This window comes from Manduca sexta, chromosome 9, assembly GCF_014839805.1.
Source record: "Manduca sexta isolate Smith_Timp_Sample1 chromosome 9, JHU_Msex_v1.0, whole genome shotgun sequence".
Lineage (NCBI taxonomy): Eukaryota > Metazoa > Arthropoda > Insecta > Lepidoptera > Sphingidae > Manduca > Manduca sexta.
Window position 1 is genome coordinate 12,627,638 of NC_051123.1, and position 14,472 is coordinate 12,642,109.

Genomic DNA, 14,472 nt, shown 5'->3' on the forward strand with positions numbered 1-14,472 from the left:
TTGTTTATATTATCGTTTAGTATTCATGACTAAAGCTCTCTCGGGGCGTTATACTGTGCCACAGTAAATGATACACAGTAGTACAAGTTTCAAAATAATAGTTACTTTTTGCAAGATGATGAAAAGACAGAAGTGACTCTACTCTGAAGCCTAAACGGCATGACTGATCAAAAACAGAATTACTTAACATAATTAATTTAGAAATATATATCTGCCTGATAAGTCACTTGAATCTATTTACTTCGGACTTTAATTTAGAATGCCCTAGGCTTATAATTGCCAAGAATGTGATATTGCGTGAATAAATGAAATCACATACTCGTATTTACTTTTGCTAACATAGTGCCAACAATCTAGGAATAACCAATATTTTCACCAAAAATCCCAGTTTTACTTTTCTGGTCTATTGATAATTCTGTAGTGTAGTGCAAATATGACGTGTGCGTGTGTATATTTCTGATTGAAAGTGTAATGTTACCGCTGCGACGAATTTTCTTAGAGTGATAGTAGCATTAAGGCTCGAAAAACTAAAATTCCTTTTTATTGATATTTATTTTGTTCGAAACTTACAACTTTTTATTTCACATCTACGTTTTAAGTAAGTTATTTAAAAGAAGATAAGTATATGGTTTCATTTGGTAACGCAATATCAAAACTACGTTGCCAATTAATAGTATTTATAACCATAGTATTTTGAAGTTAAACGAAGTACATTATTACTGCAATGAAAAAAAAAACTATGTCCTGGTTTTTGGAGTTAAATCTGCTCTTATTTCTATCTTGTGCATGTACCTGCTCATGACTTAGACAGATTGTAACGACGGGCTATTACCATCATAAATGATGGAGACGTAACAAAAAGTTTGGAGCTACTGCAGCGTCGAGACATCGCCTCACTAGATGTGTTCTAAGGTCTGTATCACGGAGAGTGCTCTGAAGAATTGTTTAACCTTGTCTCATCCCTTCCTTTCCTTACAGGACCACGCGTGCTGATTTGCGAAAGCACAGCTTCGTGGTCTTTTACATTCTGCCTTGAACCACAAGATTTAGCAATTCATATTTCTGCCGCACCATTAAATTGTGGAACAGTTCCCGATACGTGTCCTCTCTTTCTACAACTTGGGCTCCTTCAAGCGCAGTGTGAAAGAACAATTGAACAGGCCGCCATAACTGTTCCGACCGTTCGATAATGTTTATCTCTTGTCGGTCGACATATTTTTGGGCTTCTCTTCACTTACCTTCAGGCGCCGTGAGGCTATTTTGGCGTGCCATCAATAAAAAAAGAGTATATTGGGGATTTATGGATACGCTTATTTTTTCAAGAACTTAAGTGTTTTATTTATTAACACTTCTAGGCAATACTCAACTGTAATGCGATAAGAATAACTATTCAATTTGCACAACGCCTCAAGTCACGCGACAACTTTAAACTTGCCGTTTGTGAAAATATGTATAATATACAAAAGCTATTATTTTATTACAACTAACCGTAGCCTGCGGCTTTGGGTGTAAATTTGAGTCTGTTTTATAGTATCCAATAGAATTGTGGCTATGTAAATTAGTATTTTCAAACTGAGCAAATTTTCAGAAAATTTCTTATACACAATTTTATGTTTGAAAACTAAACCATACAAACTAGAAATATATCACTATATATATATATATATATATATATATATATATATATATATATATATATATATATATATTATACCTACTTTGACCAGTCTTGAAGTTGTTTTACAGTAATATCTTCATTAGGCAAGTTTTATAATTAGTATTTATTCATGCCCTCGCCCAGGAGGTCTCTAATATCCGTCAGACCCTAAAGAGACCCGCACCATGGCGCTTACATTAAATTTGTATTAGTTAACTTTGATTAATAAAGTTACAGGTTCAGGGTTAAGACATTAAGAGTTATCAAACGAGTATAGAACTTAGGTATATAATAATAAGTTTCAACTTAATGTACTTAGTTCTAACCAACAAAACTTTTTTATTTTGTAGTTGCCAGTATTATTAGAGAAGTTTTTCTTTATGTTGGCACTATTGTATTTTTATATAGTTCGGCCATATTCTTTTTAATGTAGCGATTTAAAAACTTTTACAACAGTTCTGTATTTGAATTTCTAGTTCTTTTGTTCCTTGGGGGATAATTTATAGCTGTTGTTGGTTTCTCAATTGATGCTGAGAAATAAGAATATTATATAGTTTAATATAACGCAGTCATATTAAATTGACAGGCGCCTAACGACTCAGTTTCAAAGTCATCATTATTGTGTATTAAGGGATGTTTTTTTTATTTTTAAGGTTCCGTACCTCAAAAGAGGACATATAAGGCGAATGTGGATGGAGCTAATAGTGGTCAACGGCACCTAACCTTCGAATGTCATGTATCTGATATTCTTAATAAAGGCTTCGTCAAAAGTATCCTGAACCGGCGGGAATGTATGAAAATATTGACGAAGGTGGAGGAAGCGCGTGAAGTTTGCCAGGATCATGCAAAGTGGCAATCCATAGTCTCTGCCTATCCCTAAGGGAGAGAGGCGTGATACTGCATGTATGTGTATGTACCTCAATTTTGAACTTACATATTATATACTTAGATACGTTATCTACAAGTTTGTAAGGAACTCTCGGTGCGCGAGTCCAACTCGCATTTGTCCGGTTTTTCTCATTCTATTTGAATGACTATGACGAGCGTGACCTCTCGGTTTATAATACGTACATTTCTATTTATTGTTAATTACTAAACATTACTAAAAACATTTATTTGTCGAGCCCTAACATGCTGGTAGGTGTAGAAGCAAATCATTTAATAGTTGTTTAGAAATAATAATTATTCTTATTCTTTGTTTTGACGTATCATAAGTGCAACTTTGTTCGCCTATGTGATAAATAAAGTATTTTATTTTATTTATTGATTGAAATACAATTTTTTTTACCATATTAAACCGCCTTCAAAAACCATTAAACAACTAAAAATAATTTAACATGATCTTTATACTGGTTACCAATTTAGGAGTTCGTGTTTAATTAGCGTAAGAAGTAGATTCAACCAAACCCAACGTAAAAACACAACTGAAAAAATTGTGGAAAGCGAAAATTTCAGTTTTGTTTACTTAAACGTTGAATTACAGTTACTTTAGTTTCAAAACCAAACTTCTTAACCGATTTTGAAAATATCTATAGGACAAATCTGTAAGTATATTCTTTCAAATAAAAAAAAACTAAATCAGTTAATAAATGACGGAGGTTTGAGTTAATAAACATTGTAAAGAAAATGCATGTTGAATTGAGAACCTCCCTCTTTTTTCGAAGTCGGTTAATAAAGAGAAGTAGATGATATTTTATACTTGAATCCAGGGCAGTAACATTCACTAGATGTACTTAAAGATTTATTTGGGTTAACAATCTTAACAATCACAATCCTTGAATATTCTAATACTTAACCTTCAAATTACATACATTAAAGATACGATTTTAAATATTCATTCGGTTATTGCCGCTGACGTTCTGATGTAGATCTTTAATTTGTGTTCATAACAGTGTACAGCCAAAAGTTAAAACAATGTTCATCAAAATATCTCGCGAATTCCTACGAAGTTTAACGAATAAAAAATACACAGAATACAGAACAAAATCCAATTTGTTTTGTAGGTTTTGCTTAGATCGGAGCCGCAAACATTCTTCATCGAAAAGTTTGTTCAATTAATTTGATGTTCTGGACTTTACTGTCTTCGAGAGGGTTTTGACACGCTTTAAACATAATGATTTCTTATGTTTTCTCTTCTTCTAATTTTCGGATTCTATCGTGGTAATTAGTGTTTTATTTTCTCCCGACGTTTCGAAGAAGTCGTCTTGAAGTCTGGCAGCCGGCAGCAGACCGGCTGCCAGACTTCAAGACACTGTGAGCTCATTCTGCGTAGATCGGACCACCAAAAGCTAAAAATTTTAAAAAGTTGTATAATTGTAAAATGTAGGTAGATATTGTAACTTTGACTTTACGGATGAACAACACCTCAGTCCCCCCCGTGACCATGAAGGATGCAAAGTCTTCGAAACGTCGGGAGAAAATAAAACTCTAATTACCGCGATAGAATCCGAAAATTAGTTTAATTTCAACGCTTTAAACAATTATAATAAGGCTTTATGTTTTTTATGGTACGGCAAACTGACTCGATTGCACCTGATGGTAAGTGGTGTGGGGTCTAATAGATGATTATCCCTCGGCAGTTGGCACAATTATGCCGGCTTGTCGGAACCGGATATACGCAGGCTGATCTCGGAACGAAACGCACTTACGTGAGTTACTATGGCGGGTTTTAACACCTTGTATACGGTGGACTCTATCAAGGCGGATATAAACCATAACCTTTCATTACCCCATATCTAGGGAATGCCATGGTTGCTAAGCCGGGGGATCGCCTGTACACCATTAGCAAGGAACCCTCGGTGGTAACCATGGCAGACGCCAAAAAAAAACCATAACCTATCATCAGCATTTACATATGTTACGTATTTTAGCTATTAATAAATATAATTTATTAATACTAACGTTATTAATATTTGAAATAAATTACTTTGTTCTCTTTGTTTATAAATGGTGTGTTCTCGAGTGGGAGTTTTGAGCAAGATTTCTCTTGGGATATTTCAAACTCATGTCGTATAATGTCATCGTGAACAGTAACGAGCAAGTTGTATACAACGTGGGTGCATCTACTTTAGATGTTTGTTTCAAATATTTAAAAGCTGGTATTCGTACTAATATATGAAGCTGAAGATTTTGTTTGTTTGAATGCGTTTATCTCAGAAATTACTAAACCGATTTTGATGTTTTTTTCACTAATAGGAAGCTACACTAGTCTTGAGTGATATAAGCTATTTATACCGGGAAAATATAAATCGGGATTTTCATACCGGAGAAATATTTCACACGAGCAAAAGCTAGTTAGGCAGCAACAAAAAAGGTTACGATAAAAAAAAAATCTTCGAACAATCTATTTTTGTCCTTACGTTTAATGATATAGAGGTCATTTACATTATAGATCACAAGCCTATAAAATACGCAGAAATAGAATTAAAAAAGCACCAATCTGATTCCGACAAATAAATTAATTTTATTTTTTCTAATTATGAAATTGAGTGTGGCAAGTAACTTATTAAAGTTTTTAATTGGATACAGCCTGGTTTAAGCATACAAATAATTAGCTAACTAATCCACTTACCCTGACCCCTTGATGAGAAAAATTGTAAAAATAAATGTATTTTTTTATTGAAATGCCCATTGAATTTAATGATATATTATTTAGATCTAGTAGTGGAGAAGGTGTGATGCAGAGGCATTCCGTCAAGATGTCCGTAAGACCGGCGAAACCAACCTAACAATAATTATTGGACATTGTGAGACTTAATAGATTAAGTCTTAATAGATTAAGACTTAATAGATTAAGACTTAATAGATTAAGATTAAGTCTCAAGATGAGGAGAACAGTGCAGTGTTGTATAAAGAGAGTTGTAAGAATTACTAACACGCAGACAGCTTAGCGCCGGCGCATGTTCGGTAGAGCACAGCGCAGAGAATTTTTTACTGTCAATTGATTTTTAATATTATTTTAAGGCAGCCAATATCGGTAATAGTTTGACAGTAAACAATTATCTGCGCTGTGCTCTACCACATAGGCGCCGGCCCTTAGTCGTCCCGTCATGACTGTATGTTACAAACTTCGGTAAACAAACCGGCAAGACCCTGAAGCTTTGGAATGAACCAGCATTTAACTATCTTAATCTACTAATATTGTAAAGAGAGAGTTTATAGATTTGTAGGGGCTAATCTTTGGAACTACTGAATCGACTTCGAAAATTCTTTCACTAATAGGAAGCTATATTATTCTCGAGTGCTATAGACTTTTTATCTAGGAAAATATTTATCTCGGAAAAAAAATCACGCCAACGAAGCCGCGGGCAAAAGCTATGCTTAAAATAATGAGAAGTTTCGAGAGGATTTTAATACACAGTACACACCGAGTATAATGGAAAATGTTTTCAGGACTTACAGTAAATAATCATAGATTTAGTGTTATTTATAGGCGGTCGTATCGCGTACCATCAAGCGAAAGGCAAGCACGTCTCGTCATTCAAAGCAAAAAAAATTACTGAAGACAGCGTCGAATGTTGTATCCATATTAATAGATTATAAAAAAAAATCTCTAAGTTATCAATAGACTACGCCTTGCTGTGTTTTACGATATAGTCCAAGAAATCTGATTCTACGGATCTATAGCTGGTATATTTCTATATCTTTTTTTCTTTATTGAATTCTATATTTGTAGGTCCAATCATATTTTGGAATTCAATTTCCGTCCTATGTCGTTCACGAGTCCTTTGTCCGAATTATGAAGGTTGTACAATCAATTTCGGAAAATATATTTTTATATTGACTATTAAACTTAGGTATTCTAAAATATTAGTTACATTAAGTGATTTTTATAAAATGTAGAATGGAATTAGTTTCAGAATTTCTCAAGTTTCCAACATCCATTACGGATATTTAGCAAGCTCTAGTGGTTTTCTTTGAAACACTCAAGTTTAAGAACTCGTGAAATACGCAAGGGTATGAACTTTATCCCGCAAAGGAGCTACTATCAAAACTCCGCCACGATTCTTCACAACTCCACTTAATTAACTCGAAAGAACCGTTACTCTTGCGTAACGTCCAGAAATCACGAGATAATTGGCCATATCTAAAATTCGAATAAGTCTTTATTGGCGCAAAACAGAGCAAATGCAATCGGCGGGCTGTTGCAGGAGGGGTTGACTCGCCCAACCCTTAAATTCATTCTAGTCTCCGCCGTGCCGCCGTGTCGTGTGGACGCGTCGCGCGCGCCTCGCTCCGCCTCGAAGTTCTGCCAAATTAAAAATTTAGTGTTCTCAATTCGAAATTTAAAATCCCGCCGCCAATTGGGTAAGTGTCATGATTTATTCATTTTTATCAAACCGTATCACCGGCATTGAATTTCGGCCAGTTAATTTTATGGATGAAGTTTGCGTGTTAGTCCTGGCCGGTACGTCCTTTGGGTGGGCTTATTAAAAAAGTTGAAGTTTAGGCGGTACATTTTAAAAGGCGTTTGGGTATATTTAAAGCCGTTGGCGAAAGAAAGTTGTATATTGCGGGCGCCGGGGTCCGATATTTTCCTCAAAGGATCAGGGATTATTTTATCGTTTCTTTGGGATTACGCGTCGTTTGTTTCGCGTACTTTGACGTTGAAAGATGACGAGTTCATCCTTCCGAATCTGTGAGCCCTTTTCTTTTGAAAATTTATGTAAGAATTCGTGAGGTATTCTTCAAACATGACGTTTCGTGTGTAAATGTAACATTTTCCCGTTTCATGAAATATTTTCAGAACAACAAGACATATTTAGGTGAATTTTAATGCCATTAAGCTCTGAAATGAGGTGAATTTATTTTAAAAGCTTTTGTTCCGACTGAAGTACATTCGCGCGCAGAACTCATTCGTAGTGTAGCTACATAAAAAGTTCATATATCTTTATAAAAGATTAACTGTTATGTTGCTGTTAGTAACAGTAAGTAATTAGACTTAAGTTATCAAAAAAGCGTCAAGTACTACATAACGTACGAGCTTGGCTAATGAAAAAGAAAATTAAATTTATTTCACGGAATTATTGTACAATATTATTATATAAAAATAATATTTTCAATGATACAGTATAGACAAAAAAATATTTCAAATAAAAATAATTTTGACAACAATCTTCAAAAACCACTAAAAACCAAAAAAAAATTTACATAACAGGTATATGTGAATGGTGGTGCCTAATTAAAATTGCTAGTTCGATTCTTTTTTTAAGTCAGTTAAAAAGAGAATCGATGAAGATACTAAAATGTATTTAAGCAATATATTGCAAATATATAAAATCAATTAAATTAATACAAATTCCAGTTTAATATTATATAGTAGCTTGTAAAAACTCTTGACCAAGAAAATTCTAAATAATAACATAATAATTATATTTGCTTTAAGTAATATATGCAAAAATCGAGGCCATTCTTAAGGAAAATTCAGTCCGAATATTGTTTTGAATAAATCATGTCACTCCTTTGTTATGGATACGTCTATACACAAAGGATTTGAGCAGAATTTGATAGATACTCTGGATTAACACATAAATTACTTTCTGCTGAAAAATGTAGTTCCCGAAGGATAACCGATAAACTTCAGGGCACGAATGAAGTTACCGCAAGCAAAATTTGCTCTATATTTAACCTTTCTCTTCAAACCGTAAATCGATGTCTTATCAATCTTATGCAGGGAAGCCTCATGCTTAATAAAACACGAGGTTTCTAGCAAAATACATGTTTTACGTAATAATTTGAGAATGGAGCGAACGTTTTCTGTTCACTTAAACTGTATTTTAATAAATAATAATAATAAAGTAAAATACTTTATTTATCACGTAGGTGAACAAAGTTGCACTTATGATACGTCAAAACAATTTATAAGAATAATAAATATTATTTCTAAATAATATTTAAGATTACTCATATAACTACGGACATTTTAAATTAGGGATAACGTTTATAAGAAATACACAGCATAAGGTATAACAAAGTATTGTTCGGGTGGACAAAAAGTGGGAAATAAAAGGATAACGCGTCGCGATCCTCACCGGTGAAGACATAGCCCTAGCCTAGCTAACCTACCAGTCTTTCACTAGCTACCTAAGTGATGACTACCCGAAAAAGAAAGACAGAAAGAAACTGCGGGCTTACTTTTTCTTATAATGTACTTATTATAATCAATCAAAAACTGTCTTTTTAATTAAAAAACTTAACCCAAAGGAAGCAAATACATACAGCCAACTAAAAACCATTTAATTAATTAAACAAAGCGTAGAAACTAAAACAATATTTACATTGCTTACAGTAAACCTTTTATAATCTGTTTGAACGTCGGAACCGACCCGCTGTGGGTAAATTAGGTTTACCTAAAGATAACATGAGCCGATATGTCAGCCTGTTTGTAGTTGCCGGCTAAATAGGATGCTGGGTAGCGATGTCAAGCCGAGATATGGGTCACATGCTCATTAATATGTTTGCTCTAGCAATTATTTCTAACTTCATTTAGTTTTAAGTGCGACTGTACTTATCTATGTGTGAAAATGTATGCGTTATTTATTAAATTTTATTCCATATCTATATATATCATGAAATACCCTATAGCCTTCCTTGATAAATGAATTTTCTAACACTAAAATATTCTATTCGAACCTATAATTCCTGAGATTATAGTGTTGAAACAAACAAACTCTTCAGCTTTAAATAATAGTATAGGTATAGATAAAACACAGTCCTCAAAAGCTGTCTGTCTGTATGAGATCGATTTTCTCAAAATCTACTGAAAGTATTTTTATAAGGTTTTTACTAAAAGATAGTGCAATTATTGCGAAATATTTAGGTTAATAGTACATAACGGTTTTATGTAAATTGACTGAAATATAACGGGTACTGTTGAAGAGGTCGCGTGGTTGCAAAAAATCTTGTGGGTCGGGATTTACACGGGAAAAACTCTGAGACACACTGATTTACACGCGGGCGAAGCCGCGGGCACAGCTAGTGTTGCTAATTAGTAACATAAAGAGACATATTTTTTTTTAAACCCCAATCAATTACAAAGAAACATTGGTGTGTTTGCATAAACCCTTAATTACTAAGTACACATGCAATTAATACCGTTATGTTTTAATTGATGTGCCTTGACTGTTTATTTTTCAAATGAAATAGTTTTTTTCTATAATGTCCAATTAGTAGAACGTACGAGCGATAATGAGGGTTGGTTCATGTTAGAAGCTAGAAGTACGAGAATTATATAAATAGTAATGACGGATAAAATATAATTAAGGTTAATAATGAACGAAAATAATCATTGCAGAAAAGTTCGAAAACAAAAAAGAAAATAGATAATTACTTTTGTTATGACCATCCAGAATATATTTAAAAAATACACACATGCTAACGCCTTTTATCCTGAAAAGGTAGGCAGAGGCGCAACTGGTGCAATCACTATCAGCCGAGATTCCGTCCCATAATGTGAAGGGCGACGATATCGCCACATGGGGCAAAAATTCCAGACTCCGGGCTGATATATATAAAAAAATCTAATATCACTGCTTGACCCGGGATCGAACCCGCGACCCAGGCGTACCGTAACAACTACGCCACCAAAACTATAAAAAAATCAAAGCAAAAATATAACAAAGAATTATTCGTCTGAATGGCGTAAAAGACTTGAGAAGTACAAGCGCTGGTAATGAACAAATTACCGTCAATGAAATAATGACTGCCCACTTGAGAGCATGCAGTCGTGGACACACATACTCTTTATAACAACACTGTACTATGTCAGGATAAAACTATATTTGAGTGGCGTCAATCGAAAGAATGACATTCATACATATGATATCAGCCCTGTATTATATACAGTTTCACTGCTGGGCCTGCTCTACTACTGAGAGGGATTAGGCTAGTCCACCACGCTGGCCTAATGCGGATTATTGACTTCACACTCTAAAAATGCCTATAAAGAATTTCTCAGGTATGCAGGTGTCCTCAGGATGTTTGCCTACACCGTTAAAGCAAGCGATAATAAAAAAGTATAAACATATAATTTTAGGAAAAGGGAACTCGACACAACATATTGGTAATACTTTACATAAACGCGGACTGCAATTCGTTCTAATAATAATTATGTTTTACATAAATTAAGATATGGAAGTCTATATCTTCGTCATTGCCAACTGGCCGATTTCTTTATACGATGAGCGATCTTAATAGTCGGGTTAAAAGTAAAATCGCCATCCTGAGACATGAGATGTTCAGTTTTATTATGTCCAGTAGTTACACTGGCTACAGTATCCTTCAAACCACACACTACACACTGTTAATTAACAACAGAAATAAACATCGCGGTTGTGTCTACCCAGGCGAACTCTCACATGAGAGACATACTGTAAACTACTATAATTACTGGGCTTTATAAGTCTTAAATCGAATGTCTCAGTGATTGGCATGGTTCCGTGCCATGCACCGCTTTGTTGTTCAAAGATCTGTATGATCGCAATGATAGACATTTGTAGCGTTTATTTTCGAAACAATAGTAAACTAGTATTGACCTTGATTAATTTTTTTTTTATAAATAGCAAAGGTAAAACAAAATCTTTTTACATATTAAAAAGATTTAGAACCGTTCCCAAAACAAAGAAACGAACAAAAGAAGTAATCAAAAAAATAAATAAACAACTTTTAGTTAATATGAGATTTCTAGATTTTCTCTTACGAAAAGATACCTTAACTCCTATACCTTTTTCATACACTAACCAATCTATCTGATTGCGTTCAAAAATAGCTCAAAAATAATATCGGATAAGGCAAAAATACTAGCGTACATATTCCTCGGATCAACGTAAAGAATTTTTCTATCCACAAGATAAACATAAAACAAGGTGATTTACACACAAGGTTCTCGCTGCGAATTTCTAGATCCCGTATGAAGTAATGTATGTTCGATACAACTGATATCTTACTAATTCGAGAATATTCTGTTATTTTGTCTCTACCTACGTAATATTTTGCTAGCATCTCCACCTGAGGGAAAGATCTTCTGTACCAAAAGGAGCATATGCCAAGCCAAGTTTATGGCCTATCTATGCGCATAGTTCTAACTAAATCAGTACAGCAGTGTGTGTTTACTTCTAACAAACGATACGGTACCAAATGCTTAAATCAAATTAAACAGTAAAGTATTAGACGGTACATCAGGACCAAATTTGTGCTCCAAAAGTTATTACCAATTGGTTATAAATCGCTGTCTTATTTGAAATGTCAGTTTGACAAGATGTTACAGCGTCCTTAAATATTAATACAAAAATGAGATATTTACAGAAAATATGCTAATATACGCATTAAAAAAGTGCCTATCATGATATGGAAAAGATAAGATGAAGTTTTTTACATCGGTGTTTTGCTATTTCATGGCAGATTAAATTATCTTCCGCAAGCGATTTTTATCATAAATACTCATAGCAAACTGACTTCTGCAAATTTTGAGGCTTGCAGGACTTGCACCGAATCTCACGTGTATAGAATTATTGAAATATTGTTACTAGTAACACATTTTGAAATTCTTGCGCAATTATTGGTAGGAGAACTTGCTAGTCTAACTTAGCTTTAGAAATATTATCGCTGAGTCTCGCCAAGCCTCTTGACCAATGGGAGTGTAACAATACACGCAATTAAACTTAGACGGTCTGAAGTTGCTCGCCCTCTGCGCCTTATGTCACCCTAGTAACGCAGCGACGCTTCGGAACTGACTAGTCAGTAAGTAAAGTTAAATTGCGGGTATAATGTATACATTAATCTATATATACTCTATATACTATTATATAAAGCTGAAGAGTTTGTTTGTTTGTTTGTTTGTTTGTTTGAACGCGCTAATCTCAGGAACTACCGGTCCAAACCGAAAAATTCTTTTTGCGTTGGATAGTCCTTTGTTCGTGGAGTGCTATAGGCTATATATCATCACGCTATACCCAATAGGAGCGGAGCAGTAATGGCTAATCTCAGGAACTACGGGTCCAAACAGAAAAAATCTTTTTGCGTTGGATAGCCCTTTGTTCGTGGAGTGCTATAGGCTATATATCATCACGCTATACCCAATAGGAGCGGAGCAGTAATGGCTAATCTCAGGAACTACCGATTCGAACTGAAAAAATATTTTTGTGTTGAATAGTCCTTTTGTTTGTGGAATTTTCAAAGTTATATATCAACACGCTATGACCAATAGGAGCGGAGCAGTAATGGCTAATCTCAGGAACTACCGGTTTCAACTGAAAAATTCGTTTTGTGTTGGATAGCCCTTTATATGTGGACCGCTATAAGCTATATATCATCACGCTATGACCAATAGGAGCGGAGCAGTAATGGCTAATCTCAGGAACTACCGGTTTGAACTAAAAAAATCTTTTTGTGTTGGATAGCCCTTTGTTCCTGGAGTGCTATAGGTTATATATCATCACGCTATGACCAATAGGAGCGGAGCAGTAATGAAACATGTTGCATAAACGGGGAAAATTATTAGTTTTTAGAGCTTCCGTTGCCTGCGCTGCGTAAACGGTTAAAGTTATGCAACAATGATGTATGACGGGATTGTTCCACTTAAAAAATCTGTCTCTCTGAACGTGTTAAACTCAAAAACTACCCAACGTATTAAGATGAAATTTGGTATGGAGACAGTTTGAGACCCTGGGAAGAACATAGGCTACCGGGAAACTACTACTTTTATAACGGAAAACTTTAGCCTGAAAAACTTTATAACGCGGGCGGAGCCGCGGGCAAAAGCTAGTATTAAATATTATTAATACGTGAAGTAAAACTTTTTACTCTTTTTAAGCGCATTACAAGGCTGAGTAGTGTAAAATTTGCCGTATTTAAAGTTCACATAACGAAGGAGTACAAAAAACATTATAGATATACGTGTTATAAACATATTAAATTCAACGGTCGAATTTCAACCACTGGACGACGACCGCCAGTTGTAATTAATCAATGATTTTACAAAGCGAGTGGCTCGTAGGCTGAAATCAGCATGCTTTTTTGTTATATAGCAATGGTATTTTAGGCTTATTTTGTGCAAAAGCAGGACAGTAAATATCAGTCCTGATGCGTCGAAGATAGTCATCGTGGCGTTTAGTTAGTATGCCGGACGTAGGATGTATATAGGTGGTCAGGACTCGGCAGTCGCTCGGGGTTTACCGGGCAGCTCAACGTCAGGGTGTAAGGTACGATGAACACAACATAACTGCTCAGTCGCCCCCACAAAGACTGGGTGGTAGAAATAAGGCACTTTGTAGTTCTAGTTGTAGGATGGTCTTTCTACTGTTTATGGCCGGTCGTATCGCTAACCCTCAGCCGAACGGCAAGCTCGTCTCGTTATTCAAAGCAATATTTATTTTTTTCGGACGACCAAAAAATTTCAGAAATTATCATGTATAAAACATTATTGAATTCGGGAAACAATGATCAATGGGTTCATTATGCAAATATATTGCTTTAAAAGCCACAAATTGACTTAACACAAATTGCGGCTGACCGCATGTACTTATAATAAAATGGGGCAAACTAAATTGAACAGTGGAAAGGAAATGCAACACAAATATTGATTTTCTCCATTATTATCGACTAATAAATCTATGGTTTAATCAATTTAAGTCTAAAGTTTTATTTTTGTCACAACTATATCAAAATATTTCTTAAATTATTCACTTTATATGTACAAGCGTCATATGGTTTTCGTCTATTTATTAACACTCAAATCCTATTCAGTGACCTCTTTTGCATAAAGTAGTGGGGTTCAAACTCGTCCATTGAATCATATATTTATAACACATAATATAACT

At 34.6% G+C, this 14,472-nt stretch overlaps 1 protein-coding gene across 1 annotated transcript in view; it reads left to right on the plus strand.

Annotated features, from left to right (window-relative positions):
* The first annotated feature begins 6,861 nt into the window (after window positions 1–6,861).
* LOC115446853 (uncharacterized protein CG3556-like) overlaps window positions 6,862–14,472 on the plus strand; it is a 95,135-nt gene continuing 87,524 nt past the window's right edge. Inside the window, exon 1 of the mRNA XM_030173660.2 lies at window positions 6,862–6,964. The gene's annotated coding sequence lies outside the window, so the exon portion shown is untranslated. The remainder of the gene's footprint in view (window positions 6,965–14,472) is intronic.